The 15,218-nt window shown below is 48.0% G+C and overlaps 1 non-coding gene across 1 annotated transcript; it reads right to left on the bottom strand.

The window, feature by feature from the left end:
• Positions 1–14,587: 14,587 nt before the first annotated feature.
• Positions 14,588–14,753, bottom strand: LOC135042975 (U1 spliceosomal RNA). The gene has a single exon (XR_010236020.1). It is a non-coding gene; the product is annotated as a U1 spliceosomal RNA (small nuclear RNA).
• Positions 14,754–15,218: the final 465 nt, after the last annotated feature.

Here is a 15,218-nt window from a genome sequence, read left to right as displayed (position 1 = left end):
AACTGGTCCCTGGATCTCGCCTTTATCAAGAGATCATCCAAGTACGGGATAATTGTGACTCCTTGCTTGCGAAGGAGAACCATCATTTCCGCCATCACCCTGGTGAAAATCCTCGGAGCCGTGGACAGACCAAACGGCAACGTCTGAAATTGGTAATGACAATACTGAATTGCAAACCTCAGGTAGCTTGATGCAGTGGCTAAACGGAACATGTAAGTAGGCATCCTTATGTCTACCAAAACCATGAAATCTCCTTCCTCCGGACTGGAGATCCCTACCCTGAGAGATTCCATCTTGAAATTGAATTTCTTTAGGTAGAAATTGAGGGATTTCAGATTTCAGATTGGTCTGACTGAGCCTTCCGGCTTCGGGACCACGAAGAGGCTTGAATAAAAGCCTTCTCCCTGCTGACTAAGGCCGATTTGAACAATCGGTGAGGGGGAACGTCTTGAAACCCCAGTTTGTACCCTTGGGACACTATTTGTAAAACCCACGAGTCCAGGTCCAAATTAATCCAGAACTGACTGAAGTGTTTTAGACGTGCCCCCACTGGTGTGGGCTCCTGCAAGAGAGCCCCAGCGTCATGCAGTGGATTTGGCAGAAGCAGAGGACGATCTCTGCTCCTGCGATCTTGAAGAGGCTACAGACCTCTTCCCTCTTCTCCTTCCTCTACCTGCAAAGAAAGGGGAATCTTAACTTCTTGCATATCTATTGGGCCAAAATGACTGCGTTAGATAATGATGCGTCTTCATCCGTTGAGAGGGAACATAGGGCAAGAAGGTTGACTTACCTGCGGGAGCTGCCGAGATCAAATTAACTAGGCCGTCGCCAAACAAGGCTTCACCTTCATAGGGAAGAGACTCCCTTTCTTCTTGGAGTCAGCATCAGCATTCCCTTGGTGAATCCACAATGCCCTCCTATCCGAGACTGCCATGAAATTGGCCCGTGAACTCAAGAGTCCTATATCCCTTGCAGTCATAAGTATGCTGCAGTGTCCTTGATATGATCCAACGTAAGGAGCATCCCATGTCTCCAGGATATCTATATCGGATGACAAGGTATTCGACCAATTCTTGAATACTACTACTCACCCATGCGCATGTAATGGCAGGTCTAAGTAATGTACCCGTGGTTACATAACTAGAAATAATGTAGCTTCCTGCATACGATCCGCTGGATTTGTGACAGGGCCCCGTGCAGAACAGGGGGTGATTCCCACTTTATTCTGTCCGCGGCAGGAAATGAATAAACAACCGGAAACCTTTTGGGGATTTGAAACCATCTTGTCGAGCTGGCCCAGACTTTCTCAAACAGAGATGGAGGAACGTTACATCAGCTTTCATTATATATCTATATATACATACATATAGACCCCTTTGTCAGGAACAGCAGGGTCCTCAGTGATGTTAATATGTCCTTAATATCCACAATCATGTACTGAATGCTCCTTGCCAATATTGGATCTAATCAGGAAATATTATGGTCGACATAGGAATCAGTATCCGAGTCAGTATCAGTGTGTAGTAACTGGGCAAAATAACATTTTTGCGGGGCCTGAGGGAAAAGAAGCATAGCCATGAACATCACATCTTTTCTCTACGTCTGTGTCTGGGACACAGATTTATCCAACCTCACTCTGATATTACTGAAACTTTCACCCAGTCAGTTATTGGTGGTGCCAACAGGGCCACCATCATATGTCTGCATTCCTAATATAGTTTCCTCTTGGGAAAAACATTCAGCCACCGACATGTTGACACACATGTACCAAGTACCCACAGACACATCGGCTTATGGGGGATAGACCTACAGTAAATCTGTCAGAGGGACAGATGGGATTTTTCAGCTCACAACCCAGCGTCAAAAGTACACAGTCTGGGAAATAATAAACTCTATAGTGATAGACTTGTAACGCTCTATAGATGTGCTGGTGAGGTGAGGAAGAAGCCCCGCCGCTGTAATGGCACGCTTCTGTCCCGCTCAGAAACAAATAATTAATTACGCTGGTGGGGTAAGGACAGTGCCCAGGCACTAATGTCCACTTTTGCCAGCCTTTTGTGAGGAATTTATGCTGCCCAGGGTGCCCCCCCACGTGCCCTGCACCCTGCAGTGCCTGTGTTTGTGTGGGAGCATGGCGCACAGCATTCCGCTCGCTGCGTGGTACCTCAGAATGCCATCTGTTCTTCTGCTACTCGCCTGTCTTCTGACTTCTGGCTCTGTAAGGGGGTGATGGCAGGCTACGGGAGTGGGCATCTAGGCGTACCCAGCGATCAGCACCCTCAGGAGCTAATGGTGTCCTATCTGCCAGAAGTAGAGCCATTGAACTCACTAGAAGTTGGTCATACTTCTCTCCCCTAAGTCCCACGAAGCAGGGAGACTGTTGCCAGCAGCCTCCCTGAAAATAAGAAAAACTAACATAAGTCTTTTCAGAGAAACTCAGTAGAGCTCCCCTGTAGTGCATCCAATCTCACTGGGCACAATTCTAAAACTGGAGTCTGGAGGAGGGGCATAGAGGGAGGAGACAGTTCTCACCCTTTGAAAGTCTTAAAGTGCCCATGTCTCCTGCGGATCCCATCTATACCCCATGGTTCTTAATGTGATCCCAGCATCCTCTAGGACGTATGAGAAAACAAATAACGCACACACGAGGAGAGAACAAAGGAAGCTATAAGGAGGGGAGGGGGGGGGGGGTAAGGTAAGGTAGTAAAGGCATATTGGATAAACTACAACCTTATACATATTCATTAATGTACCAGTAGTTAGAAGTAGAAGAGCTCTAACAGAAACCACAAAGCTTATCTAAAGCCACACCACACTGGATATGCCCAATCTCATTTGATCTTTGAAGCAAAGCAGTATTGGACTTTGTTACTACCAAGCAGTCTCCCATCTATGTATTATCAGATTCTTTAGGTGTTTTTAAACTACCAACACCCTTTTCTTGGTACATTTTATTTTTACACGTATTCTTTTATGTACCAGAAGTTAGAAGTAGAAAAGCTCTAACAGAAACCACCAGCTCATCTACAGCCACAGCACACTGGATTTGCCCAATCTCTCCTGATCATGGAAGCTGAGCAGTGTTGGTCCTGGTTTTAGTACTTGGATGGGAGACCACCAGGAAATACCAGGAGCTGTGTGTATTTTTACAATACCAACACCGTTCTCTTGATGCATTCCATTTTGAAACATTGGGGCAGATCTATTAAGCCTGGTGAACTGATAAAGTGCAAGGTGATAAAGTACCAGCCAGTCAGCTCCTAACTGTCATTTTTCAAACCCAGCCTGTGACATGGCAATTAGGAGCTGATTGGCTGGTACTTTATCACCATGCAAATTATCATTCCACCAGGTTTAATAAATCGTCCGCTTATTCATTTATGTACTAGTAGTTAGAAGTAGAAGAACTCTAACAGAAACCACTAAGCTCATCTACAGCCACACCACACTGTATATGCCCAATATCACCTGATCTTAGGCCTGGTTTGTTCTTGGATGTGAGACCACCTGGGAATACCAGGTGCTGTAGGTAGTTTTATACTACCAACACCGTTCTCTTGATGCATTCTATTTTGAAACTTATTCATTGATGTACCAGTAGTTAGAAGTAGAAGTTAGAAACAGCAAAAATCATCTACAGCCGCATCACACTGGATATGTCCAATCTCATCTGATGTTGGAAGCTAAGCAGTGTTGTGCCTGGTTAGTTTTTGGATTTCAGGTCCTGCCTTCTGGTTTGGCCACGGCACCTCGGAAATTCACCAAGGTCATGGCCGTGATGACGACCCTTCACCATCGGTGGACCAGGGAGGAATCTCTCCTCCCGATAAACATTCTGGAATTGCGGGCAGTGTTCAATTCATTGATACTGGCCCTGCCTCTAGTACAGAACAGGCCTGTTCAAGTACAATCGGACAACGCCACCACGGTAGTGTACACAAATCATCAAGTCGGCACTCGAAACTGCATGGCAAAGCTGGAAGTATAAAAAAAATCCTCAGTTGGGTAGAACGTCATCTGCCAGCAATATCGGCAGTGTTCATTCCCGGAGTCCTCAACTGGGAAGCGGATTTCCTCAGTCGTCAGGACGTTCACGCTGGAGAGTGGAGAGGCTGCAGCAGAAATATCTGCACTGGTGTCAGTAGGTGACTGAGGCAGGGATGACTGGGAGATAGTGGGTGACTGAAGCATGTATGAGTGGGATATAGTGGGTGACTGAAGCCGGGGTGACTGGGAGATAGTGGGTGACTGATGCAGGGGTGACAGTGATAGTGGGTGACTTAGGCAGGGGTGACAGGGAGATAGTGGGTTACTGAGGGAGGGGTGATAGGAAGGGGTTGGGAAAGTATGGGAAGAAAGTGGGTGACAGGGATAATAAATGAATAAGGCAGGGATGATAGGGAGATAGTGGATGACTGTGGCAGGGGTGACAGGGACAGTAAGAGACTGAGGCAGGGTTGACAGGGATAGTGGGTGACTGAAGCAGGGGTGATAGAGTGACAGTGGGTGACTGAGGCAGGGGTGACAGGGATAGTGGGTGACTGAGGCAGGGGTCGCAGGTATAGTGGTTGACTGAGGCAGCGGTGACTGGGAGATAGTGGGTAACTGAGGCAGGGGTGACAGGGAAAGTGTGCGACTCAGGCAGGGGTGATAGGGAGATAGTGGGCAGCATATCTCTGCCTCACTGCAGCAGCACATTCCTGCTTCACTGACAGCAGCACATCCCTGCAACGTTGACAGCAACACATCCCTGCAACATTGACGGCAGCACTTCCCTGCCTCATTGACGGCAGCACATCCCTGCCTCGCTGACAGCAGCACATCACTGCCTCGCTGACAGCAGCACATCACTGCTTCACTGACAGCAGCACATCACTGCTTCACTGACAGCAGAACATCCCTGCCTCACTGGCAGCAGCACATCCCTGCTTTACTGACAGCTGTATATAGGGCCTAATTAAGACCTGATCCCTGCTGTGCATATTCACACAACAGGAGATCAGGTCTGAAGTGCGTGTGCTGGTGCCACAGTGCACCGGCACATGCCAGAGATGCGATCAGCATCTCTGCCCAGTGAGCGCCTCTGCCTGATTGACAGGTAGAGGCGGTCACTGGGCAGGAGGAGTCGGGCCAGCGGCGTTGTGCCGCCATTTTGGGGGCACAGTCAGGACAACGCAGACATGACCGGACCGTATGGGGGCGGGGCCGTGACGGCTGTGTGACCCGGACAGCAACGGGCCTTATTTACTAAAATCTCAGATAAATTTTATGGCATTTATGTGCAGTCTAGTTTGCACAGTTGATAGAGTGTTGATCTTGCACTATCAATGTAAGCCTCACATAGGTTTGATACACATGTAAGTTTGTTTTTATTTTACTACATTGTGGTTTGTGGCTCTATACCATGTAATGCATGTCTTTTAACAGTAGTCAAGTCTTCCAATGTGCTTGTTAGTGAAACCCAATACATAGCTTTATTTTATTTTGTTTCTTCAATTATTACATAGTAACATAGTAACATAGTATCTGAGGTTGAAAAAAGACAATTGTCCATCGAGTTCAACCTATTTGTGGTGTCCTATGCATGATGATTTTACTAAAATTTCTGACTGATGCTGCTGTCAGCCATTGCATTTTATCCCTATTTATAGTAACTATAATGCATGACTATGCACCATACCCCTGGATATCCTTATCCAATAGGAATTTATCTAACCCATTCTTAAAGGTGTTGACAGATTCCGCCATTACAACTCCCTCGGGCAGGGAATTCCAAACACGTATTGTCCTTACCGTGAAAAAGCCTTTACGCTGTATTGTGCGGAATCTCCTCTCCTCTAACCTGAGCGAGTGTCCACGAGTCTTCTGTGTTGATCTAACCAGAAAAAGGTCCCGCGCAAGCTCTGTGTATTGTCCCCTTATATATTTGTAGATGTTGATCATATCCCCTCTTAGTCTCCGCTTTTCCAATGTAAACATGCCTAGTCTTTCAAGCCTTTCCTTGTATTCCATCATCTCCATGCCCTTAATTAGTTTGGTCGCCCTCCTCTGTACCTTTTCAAGCTCCAGGATATCCTTTTTGTAGTACGGTGCCCAGAACTGTACACAGTATTCAAGGTGTGGCCTCACTAGTGATTTATATAACGGGAGTATAATACTCTCGTCCCTAGCATCAATACCCCGTTTTATGCATGCTAATATCTTATTAGCCTTCTTTGCTGCAGTCCTACTTTGGGTACTACTGCTTAGCTTGCTATCTATGAGGACACCTAAGTCCTTTTCCAGTACAGAATCCCCTAATTTTACCCCATTTAGTAGGTAGGCATATGTCTTATAACTTTTTTTTTCAATATATAAACATTTTTATTATAAGATTTTCAATGACACAAGTACATCCAAGTTGCAGATTATGGATTGTGAAGGACAAATCAACCATATAAACAATTTAAGCAATTTAAATTGCATGCAGGTAGTAGAATATCAAACTCCTTGGATGAAAGTTGGTCGTAATAAACTAGGATAGAAAAGAATAAAGTAGAAAATAAGATTTTAAACCTACCGGTAAATCTTTTTCTCGTAGTCCGTAGAGGATGCTGGGGACTCCGTAAGGACCATGGGGATAGACGGGCTCCGCAGGAGACATGGGCACTTTAAGAAAGACTTTAGTTCTGGGTGTGCACTGGCTCCTCCCTCTATGCCCCTCTATGCCACAGTTAGAGAAACTGTGCCCAGAGGAGACTGACAGTATGAGGAAAGGATTTTGTTAATCCAGGGCAAGATTCATACCAGCCACACCAATCACACCGTATAACTTGTGATAAACTACCCAGTTATCAGTATGAAAAAACAACATAGCATCAGTGCAGGACCGATGCAACTCTAACATAACCCTTATTGAAGCAATAACTATATACAAGTATTGCAGAAGTAGTCCGCACTTGGGACGGTCGCCCAGCATCCTCTACGGACTACGAGAAAAAGATTTACCGGTAGGTTTAAAATCTTATTTTCTCTAACGTCCTAGAGGATGCTGGGGACTCCGTAAGGACCATGGGGATTATACCAAAGCTCCAAAACGGGTGGGAGAGTGCGGATGACTCTGCAGCACCGATTGAGCAAACATGAGTTCCTCCTCAGCCAGGGTATCAAACTTATAGTATTTTGAAAAGGTGTTTGAACCTTACCAAGTAGCAGCTCGACACAGCTGTAGTGCCGAGACCCCTCGGGCAGCCGCCCAAGAAGAGCCCACTTTCCTCGTGGAATGGGCCTAGACCGATTTCGGTAACTGCAATCCAGCCATAGAATGCGCTTGCTGAATCGTGTTACAAATCCAGCGAGCAATAGCCTGCTTTGAAGCAGGGGCACCAATCTTGTTGGTTGCATACAGGACAAACAGCGCTTCAGTTTTCCTGACTCTAGCCGTCCTGGCCACGTAAATTTTCAAAGCCCTGACCACATCAAGTAACTCGGAATCCTCCAAGTCACGCGTAGCCAAAGGCACCACAATAGGTTGGTTCATATGAAAAGATGAGACCACTTTTGGTAGGAATTGAGGACGGGTCCGCAATTCCGCTCTATCCACATGGTACACCAAATATGGTCTTTTATGTGACAAAGCCGCTAATTCCGACACTCGCCTAGCCGAAGCCAAGGCTAATAAAATGACCACCTTCCATGTGAGATATTTTAACTCCACCGTTTTAAGTGGTTCAAACCAGTGTGATTTTAGAAAACTTAACACCACGTTAAGGTCCCAAGGTGCCACCGGAGGCACAAAAGGAGGCTGAATATGCAGCACTCCTTTTACAAAAGTCTGAACTTCTGGAAGAGAAACCAATTCTTTTTGAAAGAAAATGGATAAGGCCGAAATCTGGACCTTAATAGAGCCTAATTTTAGGCCCAAATTCACTCCAGTTTGTAGGAAGTGAAGGAAACGGCCCAGATGGAATTCTTCCGTAGGAGCATTCCTGGCCTCACACCAAGAAACATAATTTCGCCATATACGGTGTAATGTTTTGACGTTACATCCTTCCTAGCCTTTATCAGCGTAGGGATGACCTCAACCGGAATGCCTTTCACTGCTAGGATCCGGCATTCAACCGCCATGCCGTCAAACGCAGCCGCGGTAAGTCTTGGAACAGACAGGGCCCCTGATCTTCTGTGAGCATTTCCTGCAGATCCGGATACCAGGTCCTCCGTGGCCAATCTGGAACAATGAGGATTGTTCTCACTCCTCTTTGTCTTATTATCCTTAACACCTTGGGTATGAGAGGAAGAGGAGGAAATACATAGACCGGCCGAAACACCCACGGTGTCACTAGGGTGTCTACAGCTACTGCCTGAGGGTCTCTTGACCTTGCGCAATACCTCTGTAGCTTTTTGTTGAGCCGGGACGCCATCATGTCTATCTGTGGCAGTTCCCACCGACTTGTAATCTGTGCAAAGACTTCTTGATGAAGTCCCCACTCTCCCGGATGTAGGTCGTGTCTGCTGAGGAAGTCTGCTTCCCAGTTGTCCACTCCCAGAATGAACACTGCTGACAGTGCGCTTGCGTGATTCTCCACCCAGCGAAGAATTCTGGTGGCTTGTGCCATCGCCACTCTGCTCCTTGTGCCGCCTTGGCGGTTTACATGAGCCACTGCGGTGACGTTGTCTGACTGGATCAGAACCGGTTGGTCGCGAAGTAAGGTCTCCGCTTGACATAGGGCATTGTATATGGCCCCTAGTTTCAGGATGTTGATGTGAAGACAAGTCTCTTGACTTGACCAAAGACCTTGGATATTTCTTCCCTGTGTGACTGCTCCCCAACCTTGGAGGCTTGCCTCTGTGGTCACCAGGATCCAGTCCTGAATGCCGAATCTGCGTCACTCGAGAAGGTGAGCACTCTGCAGCCACCAGAGGAGTGATACCCTGACCCTGGGGGACAGGGTTATCAACCAATGCATCTGCAAATGTGACCCAGACCACTTGTCCAGTAGGTCCCATTGGAAAGTCCTCGCATGGAACCTGCCGAATGGAATGGCTTCGTATGATGCCACCATCTTTCCCAGGACTCGAGTGCAGTGATGCACTGACACAAGTTTTGGTTTCAATAGGTTCCTGACAAGAGTCATGAGTTCCTGGGCCTTTCCTATCGGGAGATAAACTCTCTTCTGGTCTGTGTCCAGAATCATGCCCAAGAAAGACAGACGAGTCGTAGAAACCAACTGCGACTTTGGGATATTGAAAATCCAGCCGTGTTGCTGTAACACTTTCAGTGAAAGTGATACGCTGTTCAGCAACTGCTCTCTTGATCTCGCTTTTATGAGATCGCTCAAGTACGGGATAATTGTGACACCTTGCTTACGCAGGAGAACCATCATTTCCGCCATTACCTTGGTGAAAATTCTCTGGGCCGTGGAGAGACCAAACAGCAACGTCTGAAATTGGCAATGACAGTCCTGTACCGCAAATCTGAGGTACGCCTGATGAGATGGATAAATGGGGACATGAAGGTATGCATCCTGTACACAAATGCGGACAACAGGTGTCAAGCCGTGTGTTGCCTTGGTCAAGCTGTAATGAGTAGGGGTAAGGACGTTAACCACCTCGGAACATCCTCCCTTATGATTAATGCGCTGCAGGTGACGTATAAGTCAGTGACAAGTTCAAAAACTTTGGATGACAGCGGAAGCAGTCCACTGACCAATAAATCCCTTCCTCTTGTAACCAAGCTCCTGCAAACCACACCACCAACTCCCTCAGTGTCAATTTCCTCCTTAGACAGGAAAGCCAATAGTCCTGCAGGCCATGTCACTGGCAAGTCTGACGAGTCCTCTCCTGCCTGGGATTCCTCCGATGCATCCTTGAGTGTAACGCCTACTGCTGCTGGCGCTGCTGTTGTTGCTGCTGGGAGTCGATCGTCATCCCAGAGGGGAAGTCGGAAGACCACTTGTACTACTTCCAGTAGGCAATTGACTGTCCAACAGTCCTTTGCGAGGAAGATGAAATATCACAGCAGTCATCCTGCTGCAAAGCGGATAATTCAGGTCTTGTCAGCCTGGGTGGTGAGAAACGTGGTTCCGGTATCCATCGTTAATTCAGAGGCAACTAGAGACTTGATTGAGGTACTGTGTCCCCTGTACCAAATGCCATCTAGGTTCCATTTCTCTAGGCAGGCGATACCGAAAATGTACACAGACCTCAGAAAAAGAGTCACCAGTGTCCTAAAAAATGCAGTTGTACCCAAGGTCCACTAGTCCACATGTCCGTGGTTAAGTGTAGCAGGGCAGACTCAGGACTATATGACTGTGACAGCCCACTGGGTAGATGTATTGCCTCCCGCAGCAAGAACAGCAGCGGCGGCACCAGTAGCAGCATCTCGCAAATGCCAACTCGTTCCTAGGCAGACTACGCTTTGTATCACCGCTTTCCATAAGAGGCACACAGCTGACAACCTCTTACGGAAACTGAGGAACATCATCGCAGAATGGCTTACCCCAATTGGACTCTTCTGGGGATTTGTGACATCGGACAATGCCACCAATATTGTGCGTGCATTACATCTGGGCAAATTCCAGCACGTCCCATGTTTTGCACATACATTGAATTTGGTGGTGCAGAATTATTTAAAAAAAACGACAGGGGCGTGCAAGAGATGCTGTTGGTGGCCCGAAGAATTGCGGGCCACTTTCTGCATTCAGCCACCGCGTGCCGAAGACTGGAGCACCACCAAACATTCATGCACCTGCCCTGCCATCCTCTGAAGCAAAAGGTGGTAACGAGGTGGAATTCAACCCTCTATATGCTTCAGAGGATGGAGGAGCAGCAAAAGGCCATTCAAGCCTATACATCTACCCACGATATAGACAAAGGAGGGGGAATGCACCTGACTCAAGCGCAGTGGAGAATGATTTCAACGTTGTGTAAGGTTCTGTAACCCTTTGAACTTGCCACACGTGAAGTCAGTTCAGACACTGCCAGCCTGAGTCAGGTCATTCCCCTCATCAGGCTTTTGCAGAAGAAGCTGGAGACATTGAAGGAGGAGCTAAAACAGAGCGATTCCGCTAGGCATGTGGGACTTGTGGATGGAGCCCTTAATTCGCTTAACCAGGATTCAATCTGTTGAAATCAGAGCAATACATTTTGGCCACCGTGCTCGATCCTAGATTTAAAACCTACATTGTATCTCTCTTTCCGGCAGACACAAGTCTGCAGAGGTTCAAAGACCTGCTGGTGAGAAAATTGTCAAGTCAAGCGGAACGTGACCCATCAACAGCTCCTCCTTCACATTCTCCCGCAACTGGGGGTGCAAGGAAAAGGCTAAGAATTCCGAGCCCACCCGCTGGCGGTGATGCAGGACAGTTTGGAGTGAGTGCTGACATCTGGTCCGGACTGAAGGACCTGGCAACGATTACTGACATGTCGTCTACTGTCACTACATATGATTCTGTCACCTTTGAAAGAATGGTGGAGGATTATATGAGTGACCGCATCCAGGTAGGCACGTCAGACAGTCCGTATGTATACTGGCAGGAAAAAGAGGCAATTTGGAGGCCCTTGCACAAACTGGCTTTATTCTACCTAAGTTGTACTCCCTCCAGTGTGTACTCCAAAAGAGTGTTTAGTGCAGCCGCTCACCTTGTCAGCAATCGGCGTACGAGGTTACTTCCAGAAAATGTGGAGAAGATGATGATCATCAAAATGAATTATAATCAATTCCTCCGTGGAGACATTTACCAGCAATTGCCTCCAGAAAGTACACAGGGATCTGAGATGGTGGATTCCAGTGGGGACGAATTAATAATATGTGAGGGGGGCGATGTACACAGTGAAAGGGGTGAGGAATCGGAGGATGATGAGGTGGACATCTTGCCTCTGTAGAGCCAGTTTGTGCAAGGAGAGATTGATTGCTTCTTTTTTGGTGGGGGCCCAAACCAACCAGTCATTTCAGTCAGCCGTGTGGCAGACCCTGTTGCTGAAATGATGGGTTCATCAATGTTTTTCTTTTCAATCTAAGCCCCTGCAGTTTTCTGTAAGAATCTGCTTCGCTATGATGATCAACAAGTCACAAGGGCAAACACTCAGGGCTGGAGGTGTAGATCTTAGGACCAGCTGCTACAAGCATGGCAAAGGTGTCACTATCATTGGTGACACCCAGAGAGGCAGCGAGGGAGATTGTAATGCAGTGCGCGCAGATAAGCAGCGCAATGGTAAAAAGGAGGCATGGTCTCATAGGTAGGGGTGTGGCCTGTTTTCCTGAATCTCTATTTTGTTGCTCCGGGTATCCCGGGGGTTGAGTGCTGCACCCGGGGACTAGTGTGTGAGTGGTGCTGGCTCCTGCACAGTGACAGAAACTGGGTGTTGCACGTAATGTTACAGTGAAACACCCATATTCTGTCACTGAAGAGGAGCCGGCACTTTGGTGTCACCCCCCTTGGCGGGTGACACTCGGGTGTGGGCCGCAACCCCGTTGTGATGCCACTGACCCATGGGAAGCTTTACGTGGCTTACCCATGTGTTAGTAGCCCCAAGCATCTTTTGTGTTAGTCCCTGAAGAAAAACTTCAAATATTTACAAATACATTTTGTAATCAATGGGCCTAATTCAGTAAGGATTGCAAATTCTGCTAAGTAACAGAATTTGCAATCCTTTGGTTCGCATGCTGGGGCCACCCAGCATGCCGCCTCCCTTCTTGACCACGCTGAAATTGCAGTCTCAGTGTAGTTCAGCGTGATCATAAAAAATGGGTTAGCCTCCTGTTGGTGCAGACTGTATGTGTGCGCAGGAAGCCGCCACCATTTTTGTGATCGCAGCTGCTGCATGTGATGTCATGCAGCAGCTCTGACCACGCCTCCTGTTTCTCCGTTGCCGACCCCATTTTGTAGCCCTGCCCATGCACCGCTCCATCTCCGACTTGGAAATGGATTGTTGCTGACCCCCCCCCCCAGCACCGATTGACAGTCAGAAGCGATCGCATTATCTGCGGGGTGCCGCAGAAAATGCAGGCGCATGCGTATGCTCTTAGCAATTTTTGCAGTTGGATTGCTTATTGCGATTGCAATCCAACCTGAATCAGGCTCTATTACCTATCACAATGCACTGCGGGTAGTACAAAATGGGGTTAATATAAGAGAAAACCCCCCCAGAGCTGTGCTCCTTAACTGTCCCTGGTGGCTAGTGGAGCGGCTGCCCAGTAATCAGTGTCCACGCCAGTGCGCACATGGCCCACCCCCTACAGCCACGCTGGATCATGGTATAGTGTGGGCACAGAAGTCCCTTACCTCCCTTTCATCAGCGGCCTCGTGATCCCGGAGGGCGGTGTGTGTGTGACTGACCTTAGGAAGAAACCGGAGCCTCCGCTGCAGTGACCCAGCAACCAGGGCACGGGAGTATACTGCGCCGCTGGGAGTGATGGAGCTGCAGTAAAGATGTCTATTAGACCTAGCCTGCTGCAGCCCTTGTAGATTCTTATAAAAAAAGTTCTTCTTTTCTTGTCAAAATTAATAGCTAAGAATAGGCTGCCTGAGGCAGCCCCCTGTTAAGTGGCCTGCTACTGAAGGCACCAACTACAAACTGAGCTCCCTGTTCATGGAAGCGAGGTTATAGAGCAGGGGGCGCTGAGCATCTTGGGAACAGTCAAAAGCTTTGAGCCTGTTGGTGCCTCAGATCAAGATCCTACTCTACACCCCAATGTGAATCCTTGTGGAGTCCAGTGTACCCCACAGAAGAAATTAATGTGTCACACCCATTGGCAGCAACATTAGAATAGCTGCTGATGGGCACAATTGAGAAAGGAAGGGGGGAAAACATTTGAATCCAGCACATATATGTAATTTGAATATGTAATTTGTACCTTCCTACTTTAAAATGTAATGGATGAACCTCACCCTGTGAGAACTATCTTCATGATCAAGAGATCTCATACGCAAGAAAAGCATGTGTTGGGATAGGGCTGTGGAGGGCGGCTGCTCGAGCACCCCCCCGTCAAGTTAAGGAGATTCAACTGAGGAAGAACAAGGGAACTCTTGTCTGGGGACAACAACTGCAGGGAGACCACATCTTTTCAGATGAAAATGAGAGGGCGGAAGGCTGCCTAATACTGAAGCACCCTCAAACATCAAACCATATGCAACAACTAGTACAAGCATTCCTGGGGAAAGGTCTGCAGCAGACGGATTTGCATACGGTGATGTCATCCAAGCAGTGGGCCAAAGTTGGCTGGAACCCTCATCTGCATATGAAAAGAGAAAAGGGGCGCTTGGATGACCCCTAGTTCGCATTGAACACCCCCCACCCTCCTTTGGTGTGGGGCTCATGTTGGCCATGCCCCAGCCCATGAAGCATTCAAGCTGATTTCTTGCAGCAGCTGGGCACTGTAACAGCTCCAGAGCTGCTCTGTAAGGCAAATAAAAGGGTGTGGGCCCTGCAACACCACCTGTAGTTCGCATTGTGCGTTGGAAGGCACAAAGTAAGCAGACGGGAGAAGTCAGGATAGTGCGCAAGGGCATAGAAGGGAGGGGCTCAAGAAAAGAGAAGTGGAAACAGACAGCAAACTAGGCTGGAGAGAGACCTGAGACAATGAGATCTAAATTATACCAGACCCAACCAGGGGAAAGCACAAATGCAGTCCCCCCCCCTACCACAAATTATGCAGTCGAGATTCCCACATTTGGGGAAATCACAGAGGTCAGCATACCCAGAATGCAATGAATGAACCTCACCCTGGGAAAACAATCTTCATGACCATGGTATCACCTAAGCAAAATAAGTATGATTTGAGATAGGGCTGGGGAGGGCCGCTGCTCAGGCACACCTCCGTCAAGTAAAGGAGATTCAACTGAGGCAGCACAAGGGAACTCTCATCTGGGGACAACAACTGCAGGGAGAACACATTTTCAGACGAATGTGTGAGGGCAGAAGGCTGCCTAATACTGAAGCACCCCCCAAACAACAAACCAAATGCAACAACTAGTGCAAGCATTCCTGGGGGAAGGCCTGCAGCAGATGGATTCGCATATGGTGATGTCATCCAAGCAATGGGTATAGTTGGCTGCAACCCTCGTCTGCATATGAAAAGAGAAAATGGTCACGCAGGGCATGGCGGCCTTTGTGGGGTTGCGCTTGGATGACCCCTAGATCGCTTTATACACCCCCATCAGTGTGGGGCTCATGTTGGCCATGCCCCAGCCCCTGAAGCATTCAAGCTGATTTCTTGCAGCAGCTGGACCCAGTAACAG

Source organism: Pseudophryne corroboree, unplaced genomic scaffold (genome assembly GCF_028390025.1).
Source record: "Pseudophryne corroboree isolate aPseCor3 unplaced genomic scaffold, aPseCor3.hap2 scaffold_844, whole genome shotgun sequence".
Classification (NCBI taxonomy): domain Eukaryota; kingdom Metazoa; phylum Chordata; class Amphibia; order Anura; family Myobatrachidae; genus Pseudophryne; species Pseudophryne corroboree.
The sequence above is the reverse complement of the archived record's forward strand: the minus strand, read 5'-3'. Positions and strand labels throughout refer to the sequence as shown.